This window comes from Neovison vison, chromosome 8, assembly GCF_020171115.1.
Source record: "Neovison vison isolate M4711 chromosome 8, ASM_NN_V1, whole genome shotgun sequence".
Classification (NCBI taxonomy): Eukaryota; Metazoa; Chordata; class Mammalia; order Carnivora; family Mustelidae; genus Neogale; species Neogale vison.
The window spans coordinates 141,884,789-141,903,573 of NC_058098.1; the positions used below are offsets into that span (position 1 = coordinate 141,884,789).

The 18,785-nt window shown below is 50.6% G+C and overlaps 1 protein-coding gene across 1 annotated transcript in view; it reads right to left on the reverse strand.

Moving 5' to 3' along the window:
- Positions 1-18,785, reverse strand: part of DCDC2C (doublecortin domain containing 2C) — a 203,456-nt gene that overhangs the window by 66,033 nt on the left and 118,638 nt on the right. The gene's annotated exons all lie outside the window — the stretch shown is intronic.

Consider the following 18,785-nt stretch of genomic DNA (forward strand, 5'->3'; position numbering starts at 1 on the left):
GAAGTCCTAGCAAGGGGAGATGGAGAGGAGAAGGGAGTTGGGGGAAATTGGAAGGGAGGTGAACCATGAGAGACTATGGACTCTGAAAAACAATCTGAGGGGTTTGAAGGGGCGGGGGGTGGGAGGTTGGGGGAACCAGGTGGTGGGTATTGGAGAGGGCACGGATTGCATGGAGCAGTGGGTGTGGTGCAAAAACAATGAATACTGTTAGGCTGAAAAGAAAAAAAAAAAGACACAGTGAGTGATCACAAACACATCCGTGCTGCAGCCAGTTCTGAAAAGCTGACTCCTCCCTACCCACACTCATTATTACCGCAGCCCTGGAGACAATCTTATTTGTTACATCAAAACACCAGGAACGGGGGCACCAGGAATGGGGACACCTGGCTAGCTCAGCCGGAAGGTCATGCAGCTCTTGTTCTCGGGATCGCGAGCTTGAGCCCCACCTTGGACGTAGAGACGACTTAAAAAAATAAAATCTTCAAAAAAGAAAAAAAAAGGCTTAAAAACCCTAGGAATGAGGAAGAAACTATTGGGTGGTGCAGATGGACAAGCGTTACCAGAACGAATTTATGAAGCGATGTTTGTAACGGCAGAGGTTATCTGCTTTCAGAAGTTCATCATCATTTCCGGCATAAGCATAGGTCCCTAAAAGCCTAAGATGATGGGAATTATGTAAAAGAAAAATGTCGTATTTTATCCCAGAATGTCGCCATTTGGGTATATAGGCAAGAAGGAGACTTCAGGGATACATAGTATCAAACTGTGTGTTTGCATCATACCCACAAAAGCAAATTACAGACTAAAATTGCTGCAGTCGAATATTTCCATTTCTTTGGAATTTCCGCTAATTGCCTTGGTAATTGTGCCTATAAGACTATCAGGCACTAATGTGGACCGCCGACACTGAATTTCATGGACAAGTTGTGAAGGAAGCTGGCGAGACTGAAGGAAGTGGGTTGAGCACCAGGCACCACACGTGCATTTCTAGACTCCGACTTCCAGGCTTCGCCCACAGACCTCCTTATTTTTCACACCATCTAAACAGGAAATTAAAGTTAATAACATGCTTCTTAGCTGATTTTCAAACTGGTGATTTTAAAAATCATAAATGCTTGAATATCAAGAAGTGGCTTATTTCCCAGGCACATTTTTCCCACCTTTCCAATAACGGGCATGATGGGGTCACGGAATAATTCCAAGTGTCAAATTGCTTCTCCTCCTTCAACGTCCTGCTTTACGGGAAGCGCCTGCCCTTTGGCTTCCAGCCAAGACCCTGATGACAAGGCATGATTCGGGCCCCAAAGAGGATAAAACATCAGCAGTGAAGGTGCCCGGTTTTAATCAGAGCGAAGCAGAGACATAAAGGAAACCAACCTAAAGCTGCCAGTGCTGCGTCCGGCTTGGGCAGCTTCCGTGCTCTCGCCCCCCGGGAACACAGAGCGCATGCCACACAGGCTAGATTCGCACACGTTCACGTTGGAAGTCCCAGTCTGTCGTGGTTAGAGGCAAATCACTGAGCCCCCTGATTTTTTGGCATGCCTCAGCCTGCACATTTGCCCTTGTGTCTTTTTCGAGTACCTTTACATTTGACGGCACATACAGTCCGTCTCACTGGAGGTCAGACCCTCATTAATTCACTTGACCGGGCTGGAAAACTGCTCTTTAGAAGAACTGAGGGGCAGAAAATAAAACGTTTTCCCCTGGTTCACAAACAAGGAATCAGCAGTATAATAAATAGCAGAAAAATCAGACCAAAGAGAAACATAATTCAGCACTGATCATACAATTAACACCCAGGTCCTACCACAATTCCAATGTAATTGGTGAAAAGTAAGTTAAAACACTTTTTTAAGATTTAAGTTTTTCTTTCTCTACAACTAGAAAAGCTAATAAAAGCATAAGCTGGCATCCACTGTCCCAATGAATCTTTAGACTCGGACAGACGCAGAGTCATGAAAGTAAATTATGACACTGAATTTCCAAGCGCTTGTGTCATGTGATGTATTCTCTACGAAGACCCCCAAGAAATAAATATTCCAAGCCTTCTGGCTGAGGTCGCCCTATTGATTGAGTAGGAAAGGGCATTCTAAAAGGCAAAGCATTTTTAAAAATTAACACTACACAGATGCACCTTAATGCTTTTAAGAAATGTCTCCAGCAGATGGAACATCAATATAAAGAGTTAAAAAAAAAACCCGCTCACGACGGAGAAAGAAGAACGTTTAGAAAGCACAATGCTCCTGTGGTCCTGCCTCAGAGGAAAACAAGAGAGAATGGAGGAGAGAAAGAAGCAAGTTTCTTTAAGGATTACAGGAACCACCGTGCTTTATGAGCACTGAGTTCCCACGATGTTCTAAGCACGGGAATGAGAGGGGAGAGACAAAGGTCCTGAGGTCGGCCAGGGAGGTCGTGACCTTCAAAGCTCTCGTTCCGTTTGTAAATAGCCTTGGTTTTGAGGGAAAAGAATGGAAACTCATTTGTATTTTGGAAAATGTAATTGGGCCCGTGCAGCCTGAGGAGGGGCTCTGGAGGGCTGGGAGGGGTGGGTCCCGGAGCTATGGTGCTGGGTCAGTGCACACGGAGAGGACGGTCCTCCTGCAGGGCCTCGGGGTGAGGGACGTGGGGACTCTCCCAGCACCGGGAAGTGGGCAAGTGAAAGCAGCTTCCAGGCCTTGCTTCTTCAAGGCAGGAGCTCTCAAAGGTAAATCTGTCACCACGCCGTGTCTCCTGCTGTAGGATTTAGGTTTTTACATCAAAGATCGAGTCTCTGGCATGTGAGAAGCTTTGGCCTCCCGTCTTCATCTCACGGTTCATTTCCCCGATCAATCTGCTCATGGACGTTGACGTGGGATTCTACGCCCGCGGTTGGTGATGCAGTGAGGTGGGAACTCACTCACAGGCATCCCCGGCTCAGGCGCTCTGTTAGGGTAAAGCTGGCATGAGACGTCGCCAAAGCCACCGCCTCAAATGTCCCGTTGAGTCCTGCTCTTCTGTCCTCCACGGCCACTTCAGAGCCTGCCCCATGCCCACAGACCTCACCCTGACTACATCAGACTAAAGACACCTACGTGTGTGTTTACGGCAATAAGCTACTCCAAGTTTAACTGTAATTTCAATTCAGCTAACACGGATTTAGCACCTAATCTGCACCAGGCCCTCCACCAAGAGCCTCAGAAAACCACAGGAAAGCACTTTGCCTCTGAGGACTTTGCTAGTTAGAGCACGGGTTTCAGGTCCTAGAGCTACAATCCCAACCCGACACAGGTTTGGAGATTCCAGAAAGTCAAAACCCCAAGAGAGAGCGTGGATGATCTCCAGAGGTTGATGTCAGGACCGTGAAGGTCCACCACTGGATGTAAGAAAGCCCACACCCATTCAGTCTGAGTCCTTTCCACTCGTGTTCTGTTTTCTTTGACCTTGAACTCTGAGCCAAAATGTTAACAGTTGGTTCGGGAAACTCGCTCACATATAGACTCATGCACGTAGAAACTTCCACACGTAGCTAGCACTGTTATTTCTACTTTGAAATTCCTGGAGTTTCTGTCGGGTGTACATGGCAAAGATTCCTGACATGGGCCCCCGTGATGTCCAGGGAAGGTCAGCTGAGCACACGACCCCGAGGCACAGGGGCCGGGTGCAAAGTGAGGTGGGTCTCCCTCTGGCCGCCCCAAGGGCCCTGGCTGCCTGAATCTCCCACCAGGCCAGGCTGTGGCAGAGCTGAGAATGCCCTCCCAGCGGCACCCCTGCTGGGAAAAGATGAGGTTGACAGCTGGCCACGTGGATGAAGTTCTGTGCACTTAGCCCGACTCCTGGCCAGCTGATTCCCAGCACCTTCCTCCGTCCTGGTGACTTAACCCCAGACCCAAACATCACAGGTTTGCCTTCACTCTTCCCAGCCTGCTCTTCACCCTCTCCACCACTCTGCTCTCCTGTCCCCACGCCTGGTCCCCACACCCACGTCTCCACCTCCAGGTCTCATCTGTGACACACGCAGCCTCTGCTGGAACACCCATTCTGATGACGAAGGACATTTCCAACCTCATGTTGGTGAGTGCTGCCCCCGAGCTCCCAGGGATGCACTATACTTCAACTTTTCCTAAGCTCTGAGTGACTCAATGAAACGTCAAAGCACATGGGTCACATCCCCAAGGAGAAGCACCTGCTGGGCTCCAAGGCAGAGCCCTTCCTGCCGCATCGGGCACCCGACCAATCACGTCTCTCCGGACAGCACGTGATGGCAGCGAGCAGCCTTCCTCCCCAGACTCGGTTCCTTAAAGGTGAAGCTGACCTGTCACCTTCATCCTCTTCCGCGCAGTGCCCGGGAAGGAGCGGGATTGGAGAGTCAGTCCCGGACGATGGATAATCCTATCGTTACAAATCCCGCTTGGAGCTTACCGGAGAGCTCTGTGGCTGACACGAGATCATGAAGGAAAATGTTTCTTCGTGGCACGAAGGTGAGTGGACAGTGAGAATGGAGAATTCCGCTCGCGCTGAGCCGGGCGGGATTATGTCCTGCAGGCTCCCAGAGCCGGCCCACAGCTGAGCTTCAGAGGGACGGCTGGGTATCCGTCGCGACCAGGCTCACCTTAGACACACTCCAGCTCGGCCGTGGACGCGAGAGCAAACACAGGGTGGCTAAGAACCAGAGTGATCCTAGGAACCGGGTCAGAGAAGAAGAAAAGAAGGGGAGAGAAGGAAAAGAAGGAGAAAGGAAGAAGGGGGTAGGGGAGGAGGGAGAAGAAGAGTGGTCGTGGGGTATGGAGGAGGAGGAGGGAGGGGGAGAGAGACGGAAGGAGGAGGAGGATGGAGAGGAGGAAGGGGAGGGAGAGGCAGGGAGAGGCAGGGAGACACGCAGGACAGCTTCACCTGCCTGCCTCTGGTGACATCCAGACAAGCAAGCGTCTCCGGGGCAGCATGTCCAGTGGGAAGATCTCATGGACCAAGTGGTAATTCTCAGTGTTCTGGTGTCCTGTTCCGGAAAGTAAAAGGTAAGAGGTGACGTTAACTTGAATCGTTTTACTTAACTTGAAACCTGCAGAGGTATTATCATTTACACACGAAATTAATGTGCAAAAATGATCCATGAGAGATCCGACGTTCTGTCTTCCCCCTAACCCGGGCTTTTACACTCGCGCTTAGCACCTGTGGACGAGCTGGATTTCACTCAGCAGGAGGACAGCGCTGGTGTGAACCCCGCTGAGAGTTCATCTTGCCCTCTCGGGGCAGTGTCCCCCCGTGGAACCGTGAAGTCTTAAATGAAACCCAGACCTTATTTCTAAATGGGGCCAGATTCTTTTTCTGGAGCAAAATCTTTTTTCTTTTCTTTTTTTTATTGTATTAGGTCAGTCACCTTAATTACACCATTAGTTTTTGATGCCGTGCTTTTTTCCTGAACCCACAATGGTGTTCTGCTTGGACTGAGTGTCAGACCTCCTCTGCCCCGTGCAATGCTCGCGCCTCCTTCATCACGTGTGCAAGGCCTGGAGCTCGACGTGCGGCCCGTCCGGGAGCCATGCTGGGGGCACACACGTCACGAGCAGACCGAGTTCTCTCTGCCCCCGCCGTGCACCCAGATCAGCCCTCGGGTGCGGAGCTGAGCCAGCTGCCCGGAGAGGGGCTCACATCTCTCCTCCCTTGTGCTTTCCTCTGCTAGAGCATGTCACTAGGTCACTGGAGATGGCTTTGCGGGTTCTTCCTCTTCACTGATCAACTACGGCTGCTGTCGCTTTCGTGGGCGGTGGGAATGCGTCTGCTTCTCTGCAGGCGGGTGAAGCGGCTTAGGCTTTTCCAGGCCCCGTGGTCAGGACAGGGCCACCATCTTCTGGCCCTCGGAGTTCCCTCGTCTTCCTTCTCCCCAGGAAAGCCAGGAAGTGCCTCACGCCTCATCTTGGCCCCACACAGACGGGGAAGGTATAATGACACCGTACCCCAAATTCCAACACTAATGGATAGGATCAAAGGTTTATCCCTCCATGAAGAAGAACCCAGCTTCAGCTCAGGCGGCGGGAGCTCCGTGAAGCCCCCCGTGGACGAGATCTGAGGGACGGTGTGTCTCCGGGCTGCCCAGCCTGGCGGAGTCTGAAATGTCTTGGCTCGGTGCCAGCCGCGGGGCTTCGCATGCCCCCGTCTGAAGAGAGCCGGCCAAGCGGCACCTGCAGCAGCGGGTCCCCGGGTGTCCCTCTGATGAGCCAGGCACACCTCGGCCGTCCTCACCGCAAGCCGGGAGTTTGTTCTGCGGAAGACACGTGGCGCTTTCTCTTGTCATTAAATGATTCCAACCTAGAAAGGAGGAGGGGGACCCTGCCAAGGAGGGGCACGCTGAGCTGCTTCCAAGCAGAAGATCCTGCTGAAGAGACACGGTGTCTGGAGGAACTCAGAGATGATTGCGGGTGTTCCCGACTCTCTGTAGTGAGAGAGCGATCTCCTTCCGTCCTAGGTCGGGAGTAAGGGCACAATGTCTGCTACGCGACGTGCTGCTCTCGCCGCGGGGGGAACCGAGTGGGGCGCGGAGGCTAAGACGTTGTGTCGCTCCCTCGCCCGGGTCAGCGCTCTCGCCGGGAAAGTCAGCCTTGAGAATCCAGAGCTCCAGGCCTGTAAAGAGGACGACACATCGTGGATGACCCGATCCACACTGCGTCCTGTACCTTCCTTATTCACTGGGGTGAAATAGCCCATGGGTTGGGTTGGCGGCCATTGGGAAGCATTTCTTGAGCAGTTCTCGGGAGAATCAAGGCTGTGTCATCGCATGTGATATTCATGTACCAAACATGTATGAGGCGCGCGTCCAAGGGCGTGCCCAGCTCCTGCAAGGGGTCCGTCAGAGAGGCACCCGCTTCTGCACGCTGGACATGCTTCACGAGCATCTGGGTCGCCATAGGAACCTCCCTGGAGTCCTTCCGGGCCCTCTCTGCGGCAGCATCCTTACACACGCCACGTGGGGCAAGGGACGGGCGGGCGTGGGGAAGTCATCTCCTACCACGCTGGGATTCTTCTTGGTCACAAAGTATAGGGGTTTGTGGCTGTTATTTCCTGATGTTTAGGCCTCGGATAGGCCGAAGTCAGTTTTTCATTAATAGATGATTGTCTTGGGAAGCCTGTTCACTGCAGAATCACTATCTTTGTTTCTTTGTTTAAAAATGCTAATCAGTCCAAAGATCTTTCTGAAAGCGAAGGTGCCATCCCGTGCGTGTGTGTGTGTGTGTGTGCATGTGAATACACACTCGGTAAAAGACATGGACACTCAAATGTCTGGAAGCATTTCAGTATGACCTTCGCCCTGAAACCCAAGCAGAACGTGTGTCTAATGGTTGCCTGCACAGCTTCACAGAGAGTCAGTTCACAGATTTCTTCCTCCAGGCTCTGTGGTCAGGACAGGGCCACTGTCTTCCGGCCCTCGGAGTTCCCTCGCCTTCCTTCTCCCCAGGAAAGCCAGAATGTGCCTCACGCCCGGGCTCCAGGTCTTCCGACCACAGACATGGACTTCCTCACACCCAGGAGTCCTCCTTGCCTGGCTGCTCTCCTGGGAGTCATCCGGACCCTCCACCCAGGGCGGTCTGGGCATATGCCATCCTTGGGTCCTTCCAGCCCTACTTGGAAAACAGGAAAACAGCCTTCCCAAACCTAGAGTGTGGAGGACCAGCCCATTCTAGGCACACAGCAAGACGCGGCAGAGCCCGCACATCAGCGAGGGACAGAGTCAACAGGAGGACACGGATGCTGTTCTCTCCGCATGAGAATATTCTCCAACCAAGAGATGTCCTTTGTGGGTGTTGAGAGACTGTGGGACATCATTGAACTTGTACCCATAAACTAAACCTGTAATGTTAGATGATTTGTCTCTTTTTTAATAAAAACATCTCCTGATGTATTTATGCCTCGCTTGCTTCCAGTTGACGGGCCCAGAGCTATAGAATGTTCTCGGGCTTTCTGGGTGGAGGCTTTAGTGAAAAGGACGATGAATACCAGCCCCCAAGCATTATGCTGGTGTGCGGGGCCCGAAGTGTCCTGACCTGGTTCATTTCCGTAACTAGCGTTTTCGAACACAGTCATACAGTCTTCCAACTCCTGAACGCTCCACAGGCAAGGGAAGCAGTTACTAAAAGGCTGGAGTTGGGGCTCAGAACGGGGTGACCTGTGCGGTCTCAGCCCCGGGACAAGGAGACCCCAGGAAGGGGGTCGTGCAGACCAGAGCGTGCAGGAGATGAGGCAGTGGCTGGCTTCCACGTGAGTGCGGGAAACACTGCAGGGAGCGCCCCACCGCCCCAACAGCTGCTGTGCGAGCCATCGGCCACGCAACGTGGAGCTGGACGGCTGCGGGGCCCGTGGAGCCCACGCGGCTCTGACCTTCTCCTCACTCGGGCTTATTTGAATGGATACGTGCGGACTTCGCTGCGCAACCAGAGGGCCGGGCTCCCTGCAGCACAGCAGCCGCACTGAGGCCTTCAGACCACAGGTGTGCCGGGCCCTCCGTGTGCCAGGTCCTGGGGGACGTGACGGCCACGGCTGGGTGCGTGCTCCAGGACACTGTCCTGCTCTCTGGCCAGCTTTCCCGAGGCCCTCTCAGACAGGGAGAGCACGTCACTGAGGGCCAGGCCTCCTCCCAGTCTGTTCCAGGAACCGTAAAACGGCTAAGACAGACTCCGTCGCGCTCATCTCAAACTGGACCCGGAGGACACACAGACTCAAGGGCGTCTCTGCACAGGGGAGGCCCCGGGACCAGGCGCAACCACGCAGCACCATGTGCCTTTTACAAGCTCCGTGAATTCGCAAGCGGGACTGGCCTTCCAGGCTTCTCCTGGAGCTGCAGGGAAGGCAGCCATAGGCTTCTGCGGACAGCGGGGCCTCGAGAGTGGGGTCTGGGGGGCCGCACCCAGCCTCCTTCCACACCTCAGAATCACCACCGTGGTCCCCGCTCTGGAGTCTGGCTTGCCGCGCAGCGGTTCTAGGCCAGGCTCAGCCCAGAGTGTCTCTGCACCGACACAGCGCTGTCTTCTAAAGCAGGTTCTCTCTCCCCTGGGGTTTGACGCCGTTCACGCGGTCCGGCCCGTGACAGGACAGTGCTGCTGTCCACAGCCTCGCCGTTTCCTCTCGGGTTCCCGCCTCCACCCCCCCGCATCCCGTGCGCTCGCATGATGTGCTGCTTCCGGGAGAGGCCGGCTTTCTGCCTCCCCCGGCTCAGTCGGAGCCAAATGCTCTCGGGCTCAGAAAGAGATTCCACACCCACTTTTTTACTTTGAGCGGAAAAGGAGAAAAATTGACTATGACTTATTTCACACATATATAATTCCAAAAGTGTATAGAAATTATTAGAAATGTGTAGATGACCAGCTCTAATTCTTCATTTTTCCAAATATGACATTTATTTGTACCTTAGAAAAAAATCTTCTTAAGGCTTTTTTTTTTTTTTTGCTAGTGTTTGCTCTGCATCCCAGGAAAGCTTCATAACTGGATAAAAATGCAATATTTTTCATTTATTAATGTGTATCTCCTACACGTCTACATGTTTATTATTTACATATTTTTTCCAAAATAACCAAATAACTTAGAACCTTTTCTAGGTAATCATCCTCCTTGCATATGGTCATTACTCATCCACAGCCATTTAATGAAGAAATGCTCTCTCCTTCTGAGATATTATCTACAATTGGGTTTTAAAAAAAATTAACGCTCAACATGTTTGAAAAATAATAATACCCCATGGGCAAAGTCCTGCGGTGAGATATATGCTAATGTACCCTGGCTAAAACAAACAAGCGTGGCATGTCTGTCTCTAGGTATAAAATTGAGCTCAGTGACCGTTACTGTCCATGAACTTGCTACGATGTTAGAGTTTACATTCCACCAAATGGAAACAATTTATCTAAGACTATCTGGTTGGCTGGACTATAAAAGAAGGAATCTCTTGATTTCTTGCCATTCCTTTATTTATTCCATAATCTTTTTTCATTTAGTTGAGAAACAAAATCTGAAGAGCTTCCAGGAATGGAATCAACAATCGAGGTGGAGTCTCAGGGTCTTCGTGGACGGATGGCCTCTCTTCCCTCGTGACTTTGGCAGATAATGGGAATGGGGGAGGGGAAGGGTACATGGGAGTAGACACCCCTTAACAGATACTGCGTTGGTGCAGGGCACCATACGGGGTCACCCGAGGAGGAAGAAGTCCCAGCCACAATGGACTCCCCCCTTGGTGGCATTTTAATCCTGTCTCTAACGAGGCAGGCTAGAAATAAAGAATAAGAAAGAAAGGGTTCAGGCTCACGACACAGACACACTCGTCATCAGACAGGCTCTGTGAGAACCCTTCTGAAGTGCAGACAACATTCTGCAGAAACACAGACTCGGCATAGAGGAGGTAAGATCTGTCAGCCTGAAGAGGTACGTGGGTTTTGATCAGCCAAAGAAAGGGGGAAAGGAACTTGCAAACAGAGCAGCATGAGCGAAGGTGGGAGATGTGAAAACACACGGCATATTCAGGGAACAGCAAGAAGTCAGTGATTAATCTTAACTCGTTGAGAAACAAGTCACATCTCTTATTCTCACACTGAGATGAGACCTACGTTCCTCCATTCTTGACCCCATTAATTCCAAGAAGCTCTGTGTCAAGTTTCCTTGTCCTCATTTCACTCGGTGGAAACGGCAGAAGTCGGGTGGCGGACACAGCATGGGTCTCGTGCTGGCTGGTGTGGTGGTTGGTCCAGACTCGCCGTCCCTTCTCCTGTGGCTCATTGGTCAGCGTCAGCATCATTGGCTATAGTTCTCACAGCCCCCAAATTAATTTAGAGTCGCCATTTGCTGACGACAGTCACTCTAAAAATAATAAGAGGAGTTATTTCCATGGCCTGGGATTTGCATTCAGGGAACCTGAAATGATTCTTTATTGTCTATGGTTGCTATTATCCAATTCAAATATTCATCACTTCTCTGATGATTATGAGAAAGAGAAGTAAGAAAAGTCAAGTCCAACAATGGACTTGGAAAGTATTTGTGACTTAAAGTCCACAGTAAGGAACGTGATTGTCCAATAGATAGGAGTCCAATAGATGCAGAGATTTCTTACAATTACCAAAATTATCTGAACATTTATGGCTACGAAGTGCCGGTATAGTTGAAAAAGATTAACTTGGAAGATTTTAGACAATAAATGTTAATAATTGCCACATTATTTGTGGATTTCTTGTTTATATGTTTACACATAAGTCCTTCGAAAACAATAAAGAATTGAAACATTTGCCCAGAGTGGCGAAGAAAGCACGGAGAAAGCATCCTACACAACAGCTTTCTTTGGTTTATCAGTTAGCAGAAGTAGCAGGGGGAGGGGAGAAGCAACAGATTTACTTTAGCAGAACATCTAAAGTCCTTCAGGAACGTCTTAAGTACTCTCAATCTTGCTTTTAGAAACCCTAGCCTGTGGCATCAGACAGCTCTGGGGGCGGGAGCGGTGAATGTTATAAACACTGACAGTGTTTCATTTCCAAGTAAGTCCCCACAACTAAGGAATGATCAATCTTTCCTTCTACCAAAAAAATAATTATTTGACTCTCTGCATCTTCTATCGAAGTCAGTGATCCCACTAACAAAAGGCTGCCTCGCATTTAGGAGTTTCTCGGGGTTCCACCTGTGTCTACGAAGCATATCTGATTTTCAAACCGAAGACAGAGGCTGAGCTGCTTCACATGCAGTCAGAAGAATGGAGAGTTTGCTGAGCTCCTTCTGCCATTCGCCGGCTGGTGTTTAGAAATAGTATCTCATTTAATCTTTATGAAGCCCTGGGACACGGACACTTCAATTGTCCCAATTTTAAGAGGAGGAAAACCTGGGCTCTGAAATTATTTTATGACCTAGACAGTCATCTCTTTGTTAACGCTAAAATGCCTTCTCAGTGCCTTGATAAATGGTGGTCATCTACCTGCCCACTGGGGTTCTTAAATCCCTGACACTTGCGGCAAAGTGAGGTGGTCCCCTGCACTTGCCTTGGTGACCCTGAGCTGCACACAGCCATGAGGAGGGGACCAGGACATGGTCCGGGTCTCAGGTGGGGGCCCACGGCCCAGGGGCCTTGCACACTCCCCTCCACGTGTCCACAGCATCTTAGAGAGACAAGTGAGAGCAGAAAGTCTGCTGAGAATAGCCAACACTCCCAGAACACCTCGGATGTGCCCAGCACCGGTCGAACTTTGCATATGTCAGCTGGCTTCACCACAAGCCGGGATGGCAGTGCCATTTCCAGCCCGTTTCCTGCCCACGGCCGGAGAAAGGCAGAGCCAAGCCCAGGGCGTTCACTCTCAGGCGGTACCAGGGGTCCAGTCGAGGCCTCAGCCTGAGAAAAGCTGCCAGAGGGGTGCGGGACACTTCCTTTCCCTCCCATCAGGGCAGGGGACCCCAGGGCAGAAGGGACGATAGGACAGCAGCCCCCGCACAGAGATCACACCCAGGAAACATCCGATTTCCTGCAGGGGAACCGTGCAGTCTTCGCCTCCGCAAAGTCACGTCTTATGATTATCTTTATGAAGTGGAACATGCAAACAGGCTGGGACTGAGAATCCCACCTTCCAGGCTCGTGTGGACGCTGGAAGGGAGGAGCACAGCCCTCCAGCTGCCCTCCAGCTGCCCTCAAGCTGCCGGCAGCTCTGGAGCTGGAGCTGAGAAACGAGACGGGCTGAGCGCCAACCGTGAGAAGTAAAAAAGGAAGGAAGAGCCCAGCCTGTGCTCTCCGGTGTGGTTGGCGCTGATTCAGATTTAACTTCGTTAAATTTAAGTTAATTAAAATCAAATGAAAGCCAGGATTTCGTTTCTCCGCCACAGCTCATGGAAGCTTCTGGAAGTAGGAGAAAGGGAGAGCTGTGGACCTACCGCTCCCTGAAGGCATTAGGACCAGACCGGAGAGAGCCCCCACTTGCCCATGAAGTGACGGGTCCAGCTATTGCCGAAAAGCAGGAACAATGAAGTCTGTAGCGTCTTCGAGGTGTGTGGCTAAAGGGTGAGTTTGGAATCGTCAGTAAAGGGAGCAGGAGCGGAGGTTCCGCAGGGGAAGTGACAGGATTAGTGGGGACCCTGAGTCTCTGCCGACAGAGCAGGGGGTCCTGCTCTGGGGTCCTGGCCTCCCAGGGCCAGGGAAGGCAGGGGCACCCCGCCATCGCGCAACCTTGAAAGCCCTGTCCTTGGGGCCGTGTTCACTGACCCCCATCTGAGATGGGGAGACGGGGACGGGGGTGTGGAGAGAGGCTGTCCCCTCGGAGCCAGCGCTGTCTGAGGAACTACGTGCCCAGCCCCCGACACCAGCCCGGACCAAGCCCTCCTGCCGCCCCTCCGTCTTGCCTGGGTGCCGTGTTCACGTAGTGGACGGTCATCACCGCTCGGTATTTGACTTGGCTTCCTGCTGAGCTTGGATCAGGCACTTACCAGGTTGTGTCCGTGGGAGGGTGAACGAAGGGATCCACCATGGAGGCCCCGTAGAGCCCTTTTATACTCTTCCATCCTCAAATCCAAGTGCCAGGTGCAGAAAACCCTGTGCCCGTGTCCCTGCCTGCAGGTGGCATCCCTGTGCCCCACGTGCATGTCCCTGTACGGGCATGTGCCGGCCGGGCCCCTCCCTGCCATGCAGCCTTAAACCACAGCTTCTTCCCCATGGAGCACATTTCCCTCATCTGGACGGAGGGCTCCTAACCCCTGGGGAGAGAGCTACCAGGAGGAGCCGCTGCGCGTGTCTCAGGAGAGCGAGGCGCCCTTCCCTGTCACCGCTCAGCCTTCCAGCTCCGGACCGACCGCTCTCTCGGGCCTGGGATCCCACAGACGTGTTTGTTGACGCGGGCTCCAACCTGCGGGACAAGCGCCTCTTACACGCAGCGGCGCTTCCGGACTCTGCTCTTACCCCAAGCCCAGCCTGCAGCCATCCAGAGGATGTGCTCCTGCAAATCGATGGGGTCACCAGGGACCACCGCCCTGGGTGCTCACCTGGAAATCAGTGACTTTTTCAGAGAACCAAGTCCTGCGTCTGATCGTGATTTAAAGCAGAGGACAGTGGATGGGGAAGCGCGGAAGCCGCGTGTCCTCCAGGTTCACTTGCGAAGACTCCCGTGCGTAGGGCTGGGGGCCAAGACCACGTCTCCAGAGCGGCCCGTGCCTAAATGCCCCCACGATTTGGAAATCGGAGGGATTATGCTCCACCTACATCCTGAGCTTTTGGGGCAACAGGAAAAACACATTAAATGTATCTGTAAGTTGAGAAATGTTTCATATGCTGAATGCCGGGGTGTAATTGATAGAAACACAGCTCGTCGTGTGGAAGCAACTGAGAAAAACACATTGAAAAGAAGTAAAACAATATAAAATATAGCTGGAACTCGCTATGATAAGCCATTTATTTTCCTTTCACACCATATTGGATCCCAGAGTCGAGTGATGTCATTATTTTATTATTTATCACTACTGGGACTTGGCCATGTGAGACTTGGCTGAGGTATCTGGATTTCAGACCATTTGTTTTCTGCTTTTATCATTAATCTTTCCTCCAGCCAAACCCTGGAGCTATGGAAATGCAGAGATCCCAAACCCCCAGCTGTTAAGATCCTGGAAGACGGACGGCCAAATGCCAAATAGCGTGTCTGCGTGTGCACGGCTGGGCCAAGGATGCTGCTGACGCCTAATGACGGACAGACCTGGCGCCGGGAGGAGCGCTGGGAGGCGTCCCGGCCCCTCACTTCCCAGGCTAAGGGTGGAGGCCGGGGGAGAGGCAGCATTACGCTGGAGAGCAGCCGTTTTGCCTGACCCTCGTTCCGAGATGCGTGACTTTGGGTCATGTCGTAATGTAAGTGCTTCTGGCCCTTTTTCTTATTTGCAAAATCACCTCCTCATCATCACACCCCCCTTCTGAGGGGCGCCCTGCAGAGAGGGTGAACTTCGGGGTCAAACATGCTGGAAGCAGCATGACTCCACAGAGGCCAGCGCAGACCCTCGGCGTCATGTCACGGGAGCGTCCCACCACTGATCTCCAAAGACAGCACGGCACGACTTCCAATGACCATTCTGTCCCCTCACTGCCCAATATGGGGGCCGCTGGCATATGTCACTGTTGAGTGCATGAAATGTCACCCTAACTGGGATGTACCGTCAAGGAAAATATACACTGGTTTCGAAGGCTTACTACAAAAAGAATCAATGATCTCCTCCATACTTTCATAATAATTACCTGGAAATGATAACATTTTGGCATATGAGGTCCAATAAAATATATTACTAAAACTAATTGTACCTGCTTCATTTTACTTCTTTTAATGTGGCTACTAGAAAATCTGAAATTGCCCATATGGCTCCCATCTGTGGCCCACGTTCGGTTTCTTTTGCATGGCGCTGTCCTAACAGCCCCGCCCAGCCCAGCCCAGTCCTCGCGCGGGATTTCCTCTCATTCGGGGGAGTCGTCCCTGAGATGGCAGCCCAGCTAGGATGCAGGGGTTTGCCTGAGGCAGCCCAGCCCTCGGCCTCAGTCTGGCTGTTCTCTCGATCTTCACAGCAATGGGAACTCAGTCTACACCCTTTCTTGCCTTTTACTCTCAATTCTCAGGCTTTTCACATGCTATCATTTAAAGCACACACCCCGCAGAAAATTATACCCCCAGGGCCAAAGACACAGCTGAGTGTTATGGATTCATTGTGTCCCCAAAAATATATGTCCAAGTCCTAACCTCCAGTGCCCATGTATATGAACTTACCTGCAAACATGTCTTTGCAGATGCAATTAGCTAGGATGGGGTCATGCTGGATGAGGGCGACCCTAAGTCCAATGATTGGTGTTCTTACAGGAAGAGGAAATGCCTAGCAAAGACAGACACAAAAGGACCTCGCCCTGAGACTACAGAGGCACCCAGTAGGGTGGTGCCCCAGGGACACCAAAGGTTGCCAGCGACTGCCAGATTCTGGAAGAGACCAGGAAAGATCTGACCCAGAGTCTCAGAGGGAACATGGCCCTGTCGACACCCGGATTTCTGACCTCTGCGTCTGGCTCTGTGAGAGAAGACATGTGTTTACGCCATCCCATTCGTGATACTTCATGACAGCCACCCCAGGAAATGAATACAGTGTCAGGAGGGACCTCCCTGCAGAGCTCACATGCACTCCCATGATGAAAAGAGTTTTCTTTGAGGTTCATAAACAAATAGCAGCCTTTCCAGAAAAAAAAAATACTATTTTATTAGTAATTGTAAGACATAACAGCTAGAAAACAAAACATAAAGGGTAACTAATGTCTAATACAGTTTAGAAAAACACAGTTAGTGTTTAGTGACAGCTGACCTGGAGATGGACTTGTAGGAAGAAAAGAACCACCAAGGGGGCACAAGGCAACTTTTGGGGGTGAGGAAAACATTTTGTATTTTGAATCAGTGGTGGGCTCATGGTCCATACATTTTTCAAAATTCTTCAAAACGGAAGTGGGGTTTGAGGAGGAGTCAAGATGGCGGGGAAGTAGCAGCTGAGACGACATCAGTCAGAAGGAGATTAGCTAGATAGTTACCAAACCGTTCCGAACACCTGCAAATCCAACAGGAGATCGAAGAGAAGAAGAGCAGCAATTCTAGAAACACAAAATCGACCACTTTCTGGAAGGTGCGACCAGCGGAGAAGTGAATCCAAAGCAACGGGAAGATAGACCGTGGTGGGGAGGGGCCGGCTCCACGCAAGCAGCAGAGCAACGGAGCACTAAATTGGGAATTTTGAAAGGGATGTCGCTCCAGAGGCTAAACCAGGGTGAAACCCTCATGGAGACAGTGTGGCCCCAGGTCCCGCAGGGTCACCGAAGGTTTGGGGGTGTCTGAGTGTCACAGAGCTCGCAGGTATTAGAGCAGGGAAACCGGCTACAGACACAGAGCCGAGGAGTGAGCTCTCGGCACAGGGTTACCTTAAACCATGATCCGTGGCACAGTCACGCCACTGCTCTGTGATCAGGGACCCCACAAGACCTGGGGAAGACCCCCTGGAAGAGCGCAGGGATCTGCTGGGTTCGGAGACTCTAGGCGGGACTGTGTGCCAGGGACAGAGATGCTCAGTCACCCGCTGGGTGAGCTCGGAGCACAGCTGGAGGCCAGGGAGATGGGAATGACTGAGAGCTTTTCTCTGAGGGCGCACTGAGGAATGGGGCCCCGAGCTCTGGGCTCCTCTGGCCGGAGATTGGGTGGCCGCCATTTTCATTCCTGTCCTCCAGAATTCTACAGAAAATGTTCAGGGAACAAAAGCTCCCGAAAGCGAACTTAGCCCGGCCCCTGATGAGGGCCGCAATTCTGCCTCCAGCAGAGACACTTGAGAGTCACAACAGGCCCCTCCCCAGAAGATCAACAAGAAATCCAGCCAAGACCAAGTTCACTGACCAAGAGAACAGCGGAATGCCAGAGGAGGAGAAAGCAAGGCATGGAATTCATGGCTTTCTCCCCATGATTCTTTAGTCTTGCAAAGTTAATTAATTCTTTAAAATTTTTTTCTTATTCTAATTTTTTCTAACTTTCACTCTTTCTTCTTTTAATGTTTTCAACTAGTTTCTCTTAACAATACTTTTCATTAAAAAAACCTTTTCAACCTTCATTATTATAGTCATATTTTATCCTTCATTGTATCTAACTTTATTTTTTGTATACACACAGGGTTTTTTCTTCTAAAAAAATTTTGGGATACAACTTCTTCTAATAGATCAAACTATACCCTAAATCTAGCACAGGGCTTTGTTCTAGTCTCCAACCTGAGCAAAATCTCTCCAATTTCTTTTTCTTTCTTTTCCCAACCAAATTATCTTATCAACTCCTTTTTTAGAATTTTTTTTAAATTTTCATCTTTATTGTCATATTCCATCCTTTGATCATGTTCACCCTTATTTTTGTACATACACACACACACACACATATATATATATATACATATATATATACATATACATATATATATACATATATATACATGTGTGTGTGTTTGTGTGTGTGTGTGTGTGTGTGTGTTTTTCTTTCTTTAAAATTTTGGGAGGTAGTTTCTTAAAGAGACCAAAATACTCCCAAAATTAAATGGGTGGCTCTGTTCTATTCACCAGTCTAATATATATTTTCTTTTCTCTTTTGTTTTTTTCTTAATTTTTTTTAAATTTTTTTGAACTTCTTTTTACCCCCTTTTTCCCCCCTACAATTTGGGGTCTCCTCTGATTTGGTTAATGCACATTTTCCAGGGATCTTTACCACCCTTTTAGTATTTTATTCTCTCCTTCATATGTTCTTATATGGATAAAATGACAAGGCGGAAAAACTCATCACAAAAAAAAAAAGAGCAAGAGGCAGTGCCAACAGCTAGGGACCTAATAAATACAGACATTGGTAATGTGTCAGACGAGAGTTCAGAAAGACGATTCTCAAGGTGCTAGCTGGGCTAGAAAAAGGCATGGAAGGTATTAGAGAAACCCATTCTGGAGAAATAAAAGAACTAAAATCTAACCAAGCTGAAATCAAAAAAAGCTATCAATAAGGTGCAATCAAAAATAGAGGCTCTTGGGGCGCCTGGGTGGCTCAGTGGGTTAAGCCGCTGCCTCCGGCTCAGGTCATGATCCCAGGGTCCTGGGATAGGGCCCCACATCGGGCTCTCTGCTCAGCAGGGAGCCTGATTCCTCCTCTCTCTCTGCCTGCCTCTCTGCCTGCTTGTGATCTCTCTCTGTCAAATAAGTAAATAAAATCTTTTTAAAAAAATAGAGGCTCTTACTAGCAGGATAAATGAGGCAGAATAAAGAATTAGTGATATAAAAGACCAAATGACAGAGACTAAAG